The sequence below is a fragment of the Nannospalax galili genome, unplaced genomic scaffold (assembly GCF_000622305.1).
Source record: "Nannospalax galili isolate Female #2095 unplaced genomic scaffold, S.galili_v1.0 scaffold577, whole genome shotgun sequence".
Taxonomy (NCBI): Eukaryota; Metazoa; Chordata; class Mammalia; order Rodentia; family Spalacidae; genus Nannospalax; species Nannospalax galili.
Genome location: NW_008340387.1, coordinates 527,324 through 540,154, shown reverse-complemented (window position 1 = coordinate 540,154; position 12,831 = coordinate 527,324). Strand labels below are relative to the sequence as shown.

The 12,831-nt window shown below is 47.4% G+C and overlaps 1 protein-coding gene across 6 annotated transcripts in view; it reads right to left on the bottom strand.

The window, feature by feature from the left end:
* Hivep3 (human immunodeficiency virus type I enhancer binding protein 3) overlaps window positions 1-12,831 on the bottom strand; it is a 472,744-nt gene that overhangs the window by 273,231 nt on the left and 186,682 nt on the right. The window contains exons 2-3 of one of the 6 annotated variants that reach the window (XR_607357.3): window positions 4,219-4,450; window positions 3,008-3,783 (exon numbers count right to left, since the gene is read on the bottom strand). The exons of the other annotated variants lie outside the window; for them this stretch is intronic. The gene's annotated coding sequence lies outside the window, so the exon portion shown is untranslated. Of the gene's footprint in view, window positions 1-3,007; window positions 3,784-4,218; window positions 4,451-12,831 lie in introns of those variants that run through there. 6 annotated transcript variants of the gene reach the window in all.

Genomic DNA, 12,831 nt, shown 5'->3' with positions numbered 1-12,831 from the left:
GAGCTGAAGAAAGTACAGAGGAATCAGCCAGGGTAGCAACAACCCCAGGCCTCTGAGACGGGGAGAAAAAAGGCTTCTCCAGGCAGTCAGCATTTCTCCCCACAAGGAAGCTTGGGAGGGCTGGCTCCTCCCCACCACCTCTTCCACACTCTGAGCTTCACACTGCAGGGATGCCCCTTCATAGGAGATGCTGGTCCATGTGAGCTGGGCGGTACCAGCCACAGCCTCCCTCTCCAGCTTCAAACACAAGGCAATGAAAAAGCTAGAAACTGAAAAAAGGAGCCTGCCACAGTCACCTCTGCAGGTGGAGAGTAAGCCGGCTGGGCCAAGGACGTGTACCCTAGGTCATCAAGAAGAGGGAAGCTATGGGCAGCATCCACATCCCCTCTGCTTGCAGGGAGGTAGGGGCTGGCTCAGGTAGAATCTTCTGCTTTAAGAGTGTTGCTAAGCCCTTCTGGATGGGCAGGAACCCAGCAGCAGCACATGCCATAACAGAGTCCTCTGTGGACAAAGTCCCTCTCCCCACACCTCCTAGTGCTATCAGATATCTGGTACCACTTCCTCCCTAACTTCTCACATGGTCACAAAGCTTCAAAGCCACAGTGCTGAAACAGTCCTAAACCCATCTCAGAATACTTTCTACACTTTCCAAATGAAGAAACTGAGGACCAGAGAGAGGTGGAATAATGTATTTCACATGAGTCTTGAAAATAGGTGACAGGGATGCTTTTGACTCTAGGACTCCCAAGTCTCAGGCTCGTTTGTCACATAGGACAGTGTGTCCCCTTTCTTCACTTATTTGGACTATACTACCATCTAAAACACAGAGTCATCTTGGAGGGAGTAGGATTAAACATCAGGATCAAAATTTAGGATAAGGAAAATCTAACACCCAGCACAGAGCCATCTTAACACCATGGTTGAAACTTGCCAACTGGACCTGGGCTCCTGAGGAGCAGCCAAGGAAAAAGGTTACCAGGAGCAGCTTGGACATGGGCCAGAGGTTACCAGCAGCAGTCTGGACAGGGAGTTTCTGGAAACCTCCAGGCCTCAATATCCTTCACAGAGCCCTTGTATCACCTCTTCCTTTGCCATCCACAGGACTCACACTTGGGCCTCCTTCAAGTCCATGTTAAGGTGCCTCCATCTCAATGAGGCCTTCCCTGATCACCTGATGGACAAGTGTTCTAGTATTCCCATCTCTGTAATCTACCACAGCACTTACCACTTAGCCCTTATATCCTTTACTTATTATGCTTACTATCTATCACTTTCCATTTTTAAATAATTCCCATGAAGACAAGGAGTTTGGGTTCACTTATATTACCTAGTTAGAATAGCACATGACACTCAGTAAGTGCTCAATAAATATCCGTTGGATAAAGGAACGAAAGCCTGCTCTTTCCTTCACTCTCTTCCTCAGTAACACCCACCTACTCACCTTCTACACACACACACACACACACACACACACACACACATATACACACACACTCAGAAACAGACACACAAACACACACACCTTTCTGCCTTTTCTCTCTTCTTCTCCACCTGTTCCCAGCCTCCCATTCTTCCATTTCCATTAACAAGTTTATTTTAGACCACAGTTAGAGCATCCAGGAACAATACTGCCATACTTTCCATTAAAAATTCGTATTCCGTACACATATATAGTTTGCATGCACAAAACCAGAGCAATGTGCAAGAACTCAATACCACTGGCTATCTTCAGGATACAACGGGCATTTCAGTCTCTAAGCTACATTTATACTGAGTTTTGAATTATGTGATTGCAATTAATTGTTCAACATGTTTGATTAAAAGTAAAATTAGGGAAAAAAATGACAAAACTCATACATTCCCTAGCTTTTTTCCTCAACACCATTTTAATACAAATATTTTTCGCCGAAAGATCAGCAGAATGCTACTGGGCGGGTGAGATGGAGTGAAAATTCTTTTCTCTAGTCCTGAAATTTTCTGAAATGTGACTGTTAGTTCTATAATGAAGTATCTGAGAAAGTTCCCATCAGGCAGAAGGCTATGAATTAATGCAAATTTTCCTGCATACATAAAACATGGAGACTTTGTTTCAACTTATGAATCCCTTTACCTTGCATTCTGTTTACTTCCATGTGGGTTTTGTGGGCACAGATTTCAGAAGTTGCAGAAGATGGTGCAGCTTGCTGGCAGTGAAGACGAGGGACACAAGCAATGCCTTAGGAAGGGGGAGGCCAGTCAGGACACCCACAAGCGAGCAAGCCTTGGACACCAAAAGATGCACCCAGACATAAAAGCAGGGGTGCATGGCCAGTAGGTTATACGATTTTCATCATTTTCTTGTGAGACTTTCAATTTTCTGCCTGGAGACATACTGTGATCTTATTTTTTTCTTCTTATCCATACTATTGAGTAAATGCTACTGAGTTAGGGAAACAAGGTAACAATTCTTTTCTCTAGTCCCCAAATTTTCTAAAATGTGACTGCTACTTCCCTAGGCTGTGGCCCTCTTGAGGGTGGAGAACCTATTTAATTCATCTTTGACTTTGTAGCTTGGCATCTGGAACAATGACTATTCCCTAAATGGATAAATGAGTGGCCATTTCTCAGCACCCACTGAGGAATTGCACACTATCCCTAGATAACAATTCCAAAGATGGTGGCACTCCCTGATCCTCCACCTGCTTCCCTCCACTGTCATCCATGGGTTGTCTCTACTCTAGGTAAAGCAAAGGAAGTCAGGGCTACCCATGTACAGATGGATAGAGGTGTCCAAAGAAAAGTCATGAGCAGCCTTCCCAGGGGCCCGTGGCACTGTTACATTTAAATCTATAAATATACGAAGTACGGATGACACTACGGGATACTGAATGAACATATGAATCAGTGGCTGTCTTATCATTGAGGTAAGTAGGGTTTTGGAATACTTAATTTTCTTCTATTTATCTCTATTTCCCATGTCTTTGTAATAACCATGCACTGCTTCGCAATAATTAAAAGTAACCAAAATTATGTTTAATTGAAAAAAGTAAAATACAGCTGTCCTGGATCAGGACAGACACATAAAAGAAGCCTGGGAGTCATGAGTGTGGGACAAGGCAGAACAGGAGTTGAGGGCTGGCGGCTTTCTACTGGAGTTGAAGCCAGGTTCCATAGGCTCCCAATGGACCCAGGGGTCCCTTCCTCCCACCAGGTTCTCCCCCACATCCAATCAAAACATCAGGAGCCGACAGAGTCACAGCTGGAATGAGCAAGGTAGGGGAAGAAGGACACTGAATTTCTGAGGGAGAGGCTCACTGACCAAGCCAGGCAGCATCTATCAGAAGTGGACCCCAAGTCACACACGACACAGGTACGACATACACTTGGCAGCTTCTGAGAAGTAGGAATGTCTTGGGTGCATCTATCTGAGGTGACTTGGCATCTGGAGTGACAAGGGAATCCAGAAGGTAGAGGGAAGTGAGTGTCTCCACAAGGAAGGCGAAACAGAACTCTGGCAGTGGAGACTGGAATTGAGCCTCACGGTGAGGAGTGGCTTCAGATGTGATGGGATCCAATGGGGAGGGAGGTCTCTTCGCTCAATACCTATTGGGACAGCTGGTCAACACACATGCCTCTCAAGCTGTCTCTGGCAACTTTGGGATGCATGCTGATGCTGTGGCTTCTCTGGCCCTTGTGCCAGGCTTTATAAAGTAGGAAAGACCTTGCTGTGCTGGCCTCTGTTTGGTGGGTCTTGGATGGGTGGCCCAGGAACTGATGTCCATGGCATGTGGTCACTGCCGGTACCTGCAAATAGGGGGAGCTCTTATCAGAATGGAATTCCACCATCCTCCTGTTTCCATCATGTCATGATGGGTAGAAATGGGATGAGGGGGATGAATGGGGAGTTGGCAGGATGCCACGGGAGCTTGGGAGGAAGGTATGCGCGAGGAGAACAAGGGCAGAAGGTGGGTGGAATGGCAGGAGGATGAACGGCAGACCCAAGGAAGGACTGATACCATCAGAGATGAAAACACAAAGAAGGGGCAGAAGGTATGCACAGAGAGGAAGGCCAGCCTGGGCTGGGGCACTCAGATTCCTGGCTATGGCCATATCAGCTCCTGCTTTGTCCACCTGCTTCCCTGTCTCTGCCTCCTGGTCCAGCAGGGCCCTCCCAGTCCCTCCTCCCCATCTCTTCCTACTAGTCTCCGTCCTCTAAGCCTATCAGAGAAACCAGCTTACTTCCACCTCCCAGGGCCAGCATGTCTCTCGTCCAGCTCTCCTCGGGCTCCTGGCAGCACATGTCTGAGTGATCCCTGGTCCCTCAGAGCATCAGTACTCTTGGTCTTCATTCACATAGGAATCTGTGTTTTCAGAACCTTTTTTCTTCCCATTTTCTTCCCATTCTTCAGGAAGATGGTTGGACAAGATGCAGGAGAACTGGGCAATGCAGGGCCAAATCCAAGACACCGGACTGAGAGGGACAGGAAGGGGAAACACGGGCAGAGCTGGGTGATGTGAACCAGAGGCCACCTCATTCTAGTTCATAAACTAGGTGAGGGACACCAAATAGATCAGAAATGCAAATTTAGTGTACAACAGGGTCATGGGGTAGCCTTTCATGAAAGACCAAGCCCTTTTAACACACTGATCTTCATAACACGGGTGCCAGCAGATCCATTTCCCCAGGACAGGTTCATGCTTTAAAACACTGAACGTAGCCAGAGTCAAAAAACGTTGCTCTGTTTAATCAGTCTCCATGGACTCAAACAGCCTTCTGGGAAGCTCTTGGCCTCTTGTTAAGGCTTTCCTCCAAGAAGATGCCCACCTGGAGTACCGCTCCACCAGAGACATAAATTCATGCAGTGGGACATGGCATCAAGCAGGCTTCAACCCCAGGTAGGTCAGGGTTTTCCTTCTGCATTACAGCGGAGGACTGATTCAAGCCAAGCTAAATAAACACCTCACAACCATGTGCCATGTCCATGACAATGCCTGAAGCATAAGAGTCCACCCCTGGAGCCCTTACCATAAATCACACTTGGCCCTTAGCATCATCCGAATCACCCGAAAGCCTTTTGAACACAGACCTTTGACTATAGCCCCAGGATCTCTGGCTTACTGCAGCGGAAAATCTGCATTTCTAACAAGTTCCCAGGTGCTACTGCTGTGGTCCAGGGGTGAACTTTGAGAGCCCTTGGTCCAAAACTACCACCGATCTCTCTCTCTCTCTCTCTCTCTCTCTCGCTCTCTCGCTCTCTCGCTCTCGCTCTCGCTCTCTCGCTCTCTCTCTCTTCCCCTCCCAAATTCATTCAAAACAGAGGCAGAAAAAGCTACAACACAAAACTGTTGACCCATGTATTATAAGATGGAGAACTAGGAGAGCCTTAAAGATATGAATCAAACTAAGTCCAGGGGGGTAAGTACTTTCTCAAAGAAACAACAAAATCCAAGAGCAGAACCCAAACTAAAAACCCCAGCACAGTTCTCAAAGTCATGGACTCCAAGAAATCCTCCTGCTGTGTGCTGTTCTTTGAGTCCCAGGGTGGAGAATGTCTATGATAGGTAAATCTAGACTTCTGCTTCCCATACCCAACCAAAGCACTCACTGTACACCATAGCCACTTCTGAGTGAGGCTTCTGAATGAGGGTGGGATGAAATCACTGCCTGGTTCTCTCCAAGCTCAGCTCTAAGTCTGTTCAACTACATGCCTAGACCTCAGACTTGGTCTTCTCAGAAATCCCAAGACTCTTGGGGAAGAGGGGGATGGAGAACTCCTCTCATGAGGCACAGTTTGCTGGATCACAGTGATGACAGTGCACAGACTAACCACCATGATGCTGTTTCCCAGCACTGTGTTCTGAGTCTCCATTTGGCCCTTTGCCCTGGCTAGCCCTTCTTCCTGGAAAACTGCTGCCCCTGGTTTTTTCACGCCAGGCTCCCTGTTCTCAGCCTCAAGGCTGGAGCTCTGTGGGATTCCCCTTCAGGTCTCTCCTGATCATCTGCCCACTAGCTCTGAGCTTGCTTCTTGTAGTCATACACCTCCCCCGCCTTCTCCGTTATCTTCATAGCCCAGGACTAGCTGAGACATTCTGTTCATTGTTCACTCATTTCTTCCTACCTGAAGCTCAGAGGTGGGCTTGAGGGTGCAGAAACTTCATCTTTCTCATTCACAATTATCACCTCTGCCCCCGAACAGTGTCTGGCACACAGCAGTTCTCTACCACCGAGTGAACAAATGAATGTACAGAATGAAAAAAAGCCTAAGAACCAAGAGCGTCTTCTCCCAAAGCAGCTCCCAAAGTCAGATGCCAACGCTTTCCTTCCCATGTGTCTCCCTTTCAGTAGTGGAAGCTGGGCTCTTAGAGTTTCAGAAGGATGTGAAAGACGGAGAGGGGGTACCCTTAGGCTGGCATTCTCAGTGACAGGAGAGAGAAGGCAGAATCCAGGGATGGGAGTAGTACTGAATCCCCTGCCAGTTCTGGTTCCTTTCACACAGAAGGATGCTGGTGAGGAAGGTCTACTGGATATAGGGTCTGGGATGCAGAAAGGTATAGAGAGTCATTAGATGCTTTAGGGACAAAATAATCAGCTTCAAACTCTAGGCTGATCATTTAAGTCTCTCTGAGCCTCAGTTTCCTCATCTGTAATGAGAATTGCTGAGAATATCCAAGAGTATGAGGATTGAGGAAGTTAAGAGATGTGCAACTCTTTATAGAAAGCAAATCTACAACTTGCTGCTGGTGTTATTAACAATACCATGCAGTCTCTGGGGAATCTGAACAGGTGATGTATCTCAGGGTGTACCTCTCCATCAGTCCTGTTCTGCACACGCCACTCTTAGTCCTACTGAGCCCCTAGCACGTAGATAGCTGCATAAACACCCCAGCCTAACAGCAGTAGCCCTGAGGTGGGGCACTGGACATCTGGAGCCCTGGGGATGGTCAGCAGCAATGTTCACAAGCAGTGTCACAGCAGAAGTCCAGGCGAAGGCCACTGTGGGGAACACAAAAAGCACCAGGCACTGTCAGTAGAACCCAACCTGGTGAGCGGAACAGACCAGGAGCCCTCTACTTCCCACCCAACGTTTCTAGATCACTTAGTCCCAGGGACAGAACCTTCCGAGGAGCCAGGTGCCCTCTTATCATTGGGTCCTGTTTTCTTCACGTCCTTAGGGGTTATGGCCACATTCCTCAGAGACACAGCCTATGCTCATTCCTCTCTCCCAGGCCTCCCTTCCTGACTACAGTAGGGGCTGCACAATCAATTTCCCACTGACCATTCTGTAATGCTCTAGGCAATGGGGTTTTTGGTCAGAAGGCACCCTCATGTGTTCAGGTGATGTTCCCTCTTCTGACACGGTTACTCCCAAACCAATGTCATTCTTCCCTGGGTAGAAACTTTAATGACACATCTCAAGAGTTCAGTTAAACCAGCCAGTGGCTGCTAGTCATGGCCGCTGAGTGCAATTTTATGTGAAACTGAGCTATGTCCCCAGAAATACACTGTTCAGCAGCCAGACCGTGCAACCAAACAACCTACAGCCAGGTTAGAGTCAGAGAATCTCACACACCACCAGGAACCAGGAGTCAGAGTTCAATGCAAGAAAAGAAACAGCTATGGTGAGGCGTGGGGGGCCAGAGTGAGGGGCTTGGTGAGGTCATCTTCTCATTGACGCTGCCCTGCTCTGTTTACAGGGCATCAGGAACATGGGCACATTCTGGGGTTTCATGCGATATTGCTGTGATATCTTGGGTGCTGATGGCTGTCTGAGTCAGGAAGGCTTCAGGGACCCATCACGTACTCAGGACTAAAGAATGGAAGGATGTCATCATTCAGAATGGGAGAGGCAGGAACCTGCAACTTCTGAGGATAGGAAGTGAGGACAAAGAAGAGGAACAAGGAAGGTTGAGCATAGTGTGGGGTGTGGAAGGGGCTAGCTGCAGCTTCAGATGGAGTTTGAGGCACCTGTGCACTCTCCAAGGTGAATCCTCTAGAAGCTTCCCTAAACTTCCAACAGCTACCTTAGCATCTGGGTCTGGGCTGATGACACCAGCTGAAGAGACAGCTGCTATCTACCTATAGATGGTGATGAATGTGTAAGCACCAAGAAGATCTGAGGAACTCGCACACTGGGGACCACAGGCCCTCAGAAACAAGAAAGGTACTAGATGGGAAGATGAACTGGGAAACCACACTTCCTGCATTCTAGGAGGGGCACGGAAGAACAGCTGGACTCTTACTTCAGGCAAATTTTGGCAGATATGGCAGGGGCCTGCTTGAGGGACTAGCCAGCAGGTGCTAGGAAGGGGTGGCCACTGAAAGTTTGGCTGCAGAGCCAGGCATAGGTCTAGCAGGCCTGGGTGTCTACTTTGAGATTGAACAGGGTTGGCCTGAGATCCCATCAGAGAGAAAGTCTCACTCTCACCTTTGCTTGGGGTTACTTTTCCCTGTCCTCGGGGCTCCTCACGTGTACCTACGTGTATCCATTATTTGGTCCGGAGAGACCCTCACAGTACCCTCCTGTGGTGTGCTCACTACACTGCCAAACCTGACTCACGTCAAAGCCAGCTTTCCTCACCCATGCTCCCAATGGATGTCCTTCTCAGTGCTTTTCCCATACTGCCTTTTCTATGACATCGTGAGGCTCCATGGCTTAGGAACCACATCCAGATCCCATATGGAATTCACACAAGGCCAGGCAGGTGACGTCCATGGGGGAAACAGCACATTCGTGGGACAGAAGTGATGACAGTCCTGATGTTGCCCCAGCAACAGGAAATCACAGACACTGTGATGACTCAGAGGAGCTAGCCTCATCTGAAGGGGCAGAGCCTGTGTGGAGAATGCTACTATATGAGGAACATAGCCCACATGGCTAGAACTTCAGCTGTCAAGGAGAAGTTAGGTGTCTGTATTTTCATATGAAACCAACCCAACTTTATGTGTCAGCAGAAAACTGACTTAAGACTCCATGTTGAGAGCCAAGTACAATGCATCTGCAGCCAGAGCAGGCTCACAGACCATCTGCTTGTAGTTTCTAGATGGTGGATTAGTTACTTTTCTGTTGCTGTGATAAAACACTGACCAAAACCAACTTGGGAAGGAGAAGGTTTAGTTCATCTTATTCTTCTAAATGCTAGTCCATCCAGATGAAGTCAAAGCAGGAATTCAAGAGAGGAACCTGGCGGCAGGAAATGATGCAGAGACCATGGGGGAACATTACTTACAGACTTGCCTCATTAGCCTAAGCTCAGGCTGCTTTCTTATACAACTCAAGACCACCTGCCCAGAGGTGGTACCACTCAGTGGGCTGAGGCCTCCCACATCACTCAACAATCAAAGAAATGCTCAGACATGCCCACAGGCCAGTCCAATGGAGAAAATTCCCCAGTTAAGTTTCCCTCTTCCCAGGTGTTTCAAGTTGACAACCAAAACCAACCATGATAGATGGTAACCTTTGTTCTGGTATCACAAGTGCCTGGCACATCACAGACACTCAATAAATGCTTGTTGGTTGGAAAGCAAGTAAATAAATAAACCAGTGAACGAATAGGAAAGAAGGAACAGATGGGTAGGAGAGGGGAAGCAGGATAGATGCCCAAGTATCAAGACCCCAAGCAGTGGGCTGGGCAAGCTCAAGGTGACCCCGCTGCCAAGCTGTCAGTGTGAACATTGCATGGTTTTGCTTGTTGGCTGAGGGCAGGATGAAAGACTGGCTCTCTGAATGAGTCAGTCACCAGCTTATCTGAGCTATCTCAACCAGAAGCTCTGTCTGCAGCCAAAACAGCACTGACCACAAGCCAGTGTACACACACTCCTGTGCACAAGGTTTGCAGAGGCCAGAGCTCGGCATGCCACAGAACCATGTCCCCTTCAAGGTCTACCTGATGCCTCATGTTCTAGACATACCAGTAGAAGAAAGGAAGGGCGGTGGCACCATTTTGAGGGTGCCAGGGGAAAGAAAGGAGTCATCTAGCCAGAACTTCCCTCTCAGTTGCCTGTTGACTGGTCTGCCTTGGGGTGGGGGGCATGTATGAGCCTGGTGTAAGACTGCCCTCTCAGCCTCCAGGAACCCTACTATGAGGGAGTGGCATACAAGCAGCCCATGTGGAATGCCTGGGGTTGCAAAAGCAAAGTTATTTCAGGTTCAACTGAGTTATAATTTATTTTTCTAACTGATCATTACTGCTGCTGGCTCTATAAATAACCACCTAGGGAGTCTGCTTTTCTACTCCCAAATCCTCCAAGAGCCTGGCCAGGTTCTCTGTGGTTTCTGGCCTGCCAAACACACAACACATTTTTCTTTGCAGCCCTTCAGGGAATCCTTCTGCAGTGCATGCCAAGGAATCTGCTGAGTTCTACCCAGCTCAGTCTTCCCCTTCATGATCCAGTTGCTGGCCTCCAAACCAGTCACCGAGGCCTCCTCCCTTCTAAAGGTGGCTCTCAAGCCAAGGTCCTGGCTTCTCTCTGTTTACTCCACTCCCATCCACTGCAGAACTTCCACACTCAGAAAACAAGAGCTACTTGTCCTACTGAAGTCCAGCTGAAGCATCATTTGAGGTCAAGCCTGAGGAGGAAAGAAAGTTGGCCTGATGGTACAGATGGACCCTATCAAGGGTCCATCCAGTCTCAGATGGGGGGTTGTGGTTTACATGGACTAAATCTAAGTGATTCAAAGCATACATTTAAGGGGCAGGAGAGATGATGGCTTAGCAGTAAAGAGTGCTTACTGGCTGGGTGTGGTGGCACACACCTTTAATCCCAGCATTCAGGAGGCAGAGGCGGGTGAATCTTTATGAGATTGAAGCCAGTCTGGTCTCCATAGTGAGTTTCAGGCCAGCTGGGGCTACAGGCCTTGTCTCAAAAAAAGAAGACAAAAAAAGGAGCATTTACTGCTCTTGCGGTTTGGTTCCCAGGGCGTACATCAGGCAGCTCACAGCTGCCTGTAACTCCAGTTCCAGGAGATCAGACACCCTCTTCTGGCCTTCAAATGCACTGCATACATATGGTATACACATGTATACATAAATAAATTTTATGAATTTTAATGCCTTTAAGAAAAGAATTTATAGAAAAAAAATAAAAATAACAAAAAAGAATTTATTTGTGACTCAGTTTAATTAAGTATATAGGAAACACATTCATGACTGTGTTCTAATTGACTTAGAGTTACACCTTAATCAGAGAACTGAGGAGGGACATGATACTCAGCAAGGCCCACTGTATACCAAACATTGTCTTATTGCATCTTCCCAAAGCAATACCCATAAAGTCTTTATGCCTGATCTGCCAATGAGGGACCTGAGAAAAGGCATTTGCTTAAAGTCACAGAGAGGGGCAAGAAAACAATTCAAGCTCCAGCCTTCCAACTGCTCCTCCTGCCTGTCTATCTAAAAGACCAGAGTTTAGGCTGAGTTTAGTTTTCTATGTTCCCATTGAATTTGGAGGCCAGGGAGCAAAGACAACATTGTGTGCTTTTAATTCCAGTTCAGTAGGAGCACATCTGAACTCTATGGAGTTAACATTTCCGTCAAGTTAACTGAAGTCTGAACTGCTCTCTTTTTAACCATTCGTAAGGATATTGACCGTAAGAGCTATGGATGGACATTCATTTGCTGTCATGGTCTAAAGTTGAAAACTTAAATACTTTTGGATGGATTTTAGGACAATAATAAATATTAACAAAACAAACAGAGAAAAGAGTAAGTTGTAGCAAGTTTTCAACCTTCCAAGCCTATGAGGGAACCTCTCTGGGCTCTCATCATGCGCTGCTCATCTGGGAGCAGCACCTACTGGGCCATATTGGAACAGCCTGCTCCCTCATCTGCCTCTCCTCTTAGGCCAGTGAGCCCCAAATTTTGGACCATACACCTCAGTAGTAAACACTTGAGTAAAACTGCCTATGTGTATATTTATTTATGAATTGTATCTGTAACCTGTTGCTATAGATTGAATCCAGAATGGCCCTAAAGGGACATGTGTTAAGGGCTTGGTCTCAGCCTATGGTGTTATTGGGAGGTGACGGAGCCCTTAGAAGGTGAGGCCTAGTGGAAGGAAGTTATATCCCTGCGGGTGCCAGTCTTCTCCTCTTCCTCTCATTTGCTTCCTGGCAGCCATGTACTAGGTACTCCCCACCATGACAGGCTGCCTTGTTTCAGACCCAAAGGAACAAAGCCAATGGACTGCTGATTGAAATCTCTGAAACTAAACCTTCCCTCTGTACAAGTTGATTATCTCCGACACTTTGTCACAGCAATAAAAAGCTGACTAACATCCACAAAAAACAGCATCTGCCCGGACATCTGTCTACTTACCTGTCAGGTTTTCTTCCTTCCCCACAATGGATCATCTCCCCTTTCGTGGCCTCCAACATGTTCATTCCACATTGGAGGCCACTGGCTATGTGTTCACCATCCATCCTTCATCCTTCCCATCTCTGGAGGCATCTTCTCTGTGTTAGGTACTAAGCTAGGTCCTGAGGGTACTGGGTGAATAAGACAAAGATAATGTCCTTCCTATACAGCATATGAAACAATGTCACATAATCGAGATGGGGTAATGGGCACAAAGAAAACAGAAGATGATGGAGTAACCCCTTAATGGCCTTTGCTGATGGGTTAGGGCAAAGCCTGGCATCTCTTTGCTTTGATTTTACCTTTCTTTAACCACCAGGGACTTTGAGCGTGCTCTACTTTACTTCTCTTGTGAATTTATGTCTTGTAACTCTGTATCTTAACAGGAATCTATTTGCATAATTAGAGGCAGAAGCATCAGTGGCCTCCAAGCGAAGTCCCACCCTAGGCAGTACTCATGTTCTAGGCACTCGTGTTCTAGAAACCTACCATCTTTTT